Raw genomic sequence first — 3,584 nt, 5'->3', positions numbered from 1 at the left:
GAAGTCCTCCACAATGGTCTCAGATGTTCTTTCCAACCACTGCTCAGCTTTCCATGAGTTTTGATGTGAGTGCTTTCTTGCTTGGCTGGTGTGATGGGAAGTCCTGTTGCACGGTGTCAGAAGGAGCCCTCCTCTCTGAGTGCACGCGACCTCCTGCAGACCCCAGAAAGCACTGGCTTGTTGCTTTGTAAGAACCCATGAGGAATTTCGGTCACTCCTTTAATGACAAATCATTGTTTTCCTAATACCAAATCTGTGCCCCGCTTCTCTGCTTGCCTGCCCTTCTTGGTACTCAGTAACTTTTTGCTTTAATGACAAATCAGAGCATCATCTTCTTAGAGACTTTTTAAGCACCCATTAAATCATTAAACACATCTGGTTGCAACAATTCATACAACACACTGGAAGTGCTGGAGACATGAAGCGCTATGGCCAAGAGTGTGTAAAAGCAACGACAGCTTAATTGGGACTGCAACTTGGTCCGGCAATGACTGAACAATCGCAGTGATTGTAAGATGCATCCTGATTTCTGCTGCATTAAAATGGGCGGTGGTAGGGAGGGGGTCTGGGGGGGTGGGGTGGAATGTGCACCTTAGAAATTATGAAACCCAGAAATCACTTCAGCCTGTGTCAGGGTTTTTCCCTGGGAAACTCACCGGGAAAACTCCATGGGAAACTCCAACTCATGAAGGTAAGATTTGACATTCCACTTACAATTAGCAAAGTGCTAAAACATCTGCCAAAGAGAAGGCAATCAAGGCAGTTTTTTAAAAGATGTTTGCAAGTCCATAACAGCATTTCTCAACATTGGCTGCACATTAGACTTGACGGAGGAATTTTAGAAGAAGAAGAAGAAGAAGAAGAAATAGTACTAGCCCCAAACAAACTGAATCTCACGCTAGCTGCGGCAGCACATATACTAAAACTGACACAGTACAAAGATTAGCACGGCCCCTGCCCAAGGATGATAGGCAAATTCATGGAGCATTCCATATTTTTAATAATTTTTTTAAAAAAATCAGAATCTCTAGGGGTGGGCCCAGGCATCAGGTCGTCTCTAGGGGGTCCTAGTGCGCCATCCAGTTAGGGAACCACTGATAGGAAGATAAGAAATTTCCTGGATTTCCAAAAGCCAAATTCCTAGTATGTCTCAGGCACAATTAAGAGCGATCCACCTTCCTTGGAAACATCTGGATATAGCAGCAGGCAGGTCTAGGGTTTACTTCATCTGGGCCTGCATGGTGTGGGCACTCTTTCCCCTCCTCTTTCTTTCCTCTTTTTTTTCCCCTCCCTCTGTTTAATGCCAGCTTGGCAACCTCGCAGCACAGATCTATTTTAGCACAATGACACACTGAGTTTTAAACCTTTCATACTGTGTTATTCACAACCATGAATGTCCTATCATGAATAGAAAATAGACTTTCTGGGATTCTCTGAACACAGACCCTGACCGCATGTCATTTCTGAGTCCTCCCTGGCCGCTCCCTCCACTGGGCTGGTCACTTTCACCCCTGACTTCCGTCTGCCCCGACTTGATGCCCACCCCTTTCCTCCGCTGGCTCCGAGGAGGGACAGGACGTGAAGGGCAGCTCCTTGAGGCTCTGCAGGATTCCAGTGTCTCTTGTAGTTGAATCTCTTGATAGCTGCAGACAACATATGGTGTAGATCAAAAAGGAGGGCACCAGTGTTCAACGCCAGTGACAGCAGTGTACATTACCCCACATCATGTACATACTGGCATGTGTCTAACAAGGGTTTTTGATTTTCCATCACAGAAGGAAAGATGTGCTTTCTAGAAAGATCCCACAGCCTCCTCATCTCCCTACCCTTTCTACATACTACCATTTTATCTCTTGGTTTTTCCTTTTTTTTTGGTAGGTTTATTTTTTAAGCTTACAAACCCTGCATAATGAGGAAAGCGAAAACACTCTGATTGGGAGACTTTCGGCTAAAGAGGGGACCTTTGGGGGGCATTGCTTAAACTTCATCCTCTGAATGCCATCCGTATATTTTCAAAGAAAATAGACCATAGTGTGCTTTGTTTTTTCAACTTCCATTGAGATTTTTATGGAAGAGGTGCTCTGGGAGTCTCTGCATATTTTATTTAGATTTTGACAGTATAATTTAAATAATCATCTAGGGAATTCCTTGGCAGTCCAGTGGTTAGGACTCGGTGCTTTCACTGCCAGGGCCCGGGTTCGATCCCTGGTCGGGGAACTAAGATCCCACAAGCTGCGTGGCACTGCCAAAAAAATCTTTTTTAATTAAAAAATAATAATAATAATGATCTATTGAAGAGAATTAAGTCATCATGGCACTTGAAGGTGATCCATTCTGCATCTTTTCTTGAGATCCTTGGTCAGTGGTGAGTTTCTTTTTCTCCTAACAGATGTAGGACACATTTTTCTTTGTGTTAAGTTTTTCATAAGACGAATAAACTAGACATGGTAGGACGTATCACAATCAGAAAAAAAGAAAACTCTATCACCTGAAATCTCTTCTCTCTACTCTTCTTCACACTTGGATGAATTTTCTTAACAACCCATGGCTTTCAGGACAGACTAGAGTTCATGGGAGTGACACATAGTGAGATATATTTTGCAGTGACTTCTTAACAATCTGTACAGTTATACATAATGTACTTTAAGTTTAAAAACGTCACGTTAGAATATATATGTTGCTACCACTTCTTGTATGAGATTGAGAGCAACGCTTACCCTCTTTAGGCTGCAGTGTCCTCGTTTATAAAAAGAGATATTTATAGTATCTACTTCATGGGGTTTTGTGAAGATTACAATGAATATAAAATAGGGAGCTAATTGCTGGGCATTCAGTTCAGCTACACAATGAATGGTAGTTAGATGTTGTCATTATTACTTTTGTTATTATCAGCCAAGCTCTTTCTCTATCTCCATCCCTTTTTCTCCTCACATGCTGTAGGTAAAAAGAAAGTACAAAGAGTACATTTTTCCAGAATGAAATCCTGCCATTTGCAGCAACATGGATAGACCTAGAGGGTATTATGCTTAGTGAAATAAGTCAGGCAGAGAAAGACAATTACCGGACGATATCACTTATATGTGGAATCTAAAAACAAAACAAACAAATGTGGGTAGCAAAAGAGAAACAGACTTGCAGATATAGAGGACAAACCAGTGGTTTCCAGTGGGGAGAGGGAAGCGGGGAGGGGCAAGACGGGGTAAGGGATTAAGAGGTACAAACTATTATGTATAAAATAGATACGTAACAAGGATATAAGGTACAACACAGGGAATTATAGCCATTACAAACAGATTATAATGGAGCATAATCTGTACAAATACTGAATCACTAGGTTATATACCTGCAACTAATATAATATTGTAAATCAACTATATTTCAATTAAAGAAAGAAATTAATTTTTAAAAGAGTAGATTTTTCCGTAACCTAAAATTTACCTACTCATCCTTTGGATGGGCTCCTCAACAGAGAGACAGAATTCACAGACCACAGTTAACCTGTCTTTGAATCTGAATCTTTTACTGCCTACAAATTGTCTGATTTTTTCTTTTTTTTTTTTTTTTTTTTTTTTTTTTTTTTGCGG

At 41.1% G+C, this 3,584-nt stretch overlaps 1 non-coding gene across 1 annotated transcript; it reads left to right on the top strand.

Annotated features, from left to right (window-relative positions):
- Nucleotides 1-895: 895 nt before the first annotated feature.
- On the top strand, nucleotides 896-999 carry LOC112066490 (U6 spliceosomal RNA). The gene has a single exon (XR_002892693.1). It is a non-coding gene; the product is annotated as a U6 spliceosomal RNA (small nuclear RNA).
- Nucleotides 1,000-3,584: the final 2,585 nt, after the last annotated feature.

This window comes from Physeter macrocephalus, chromosome 11 (assembly GCF_002837175.3).
Source record: "Physeter macrocephalus isolate SW-GA chromosome 11, ASM283717v5, whole genome shotgun sequence".
Lineage (NCBI taxonomy): Eukaryota > Metazoa > Chordata > Mammalia > Artiodactyla > Physeteridae > Physeter > Physeter macrocephalus.
The sequence above is the reverse complement of the archived record's forward strand: the minus strand, read 5'-3'. Positions and strand labels throughout refer to the sequence as shown.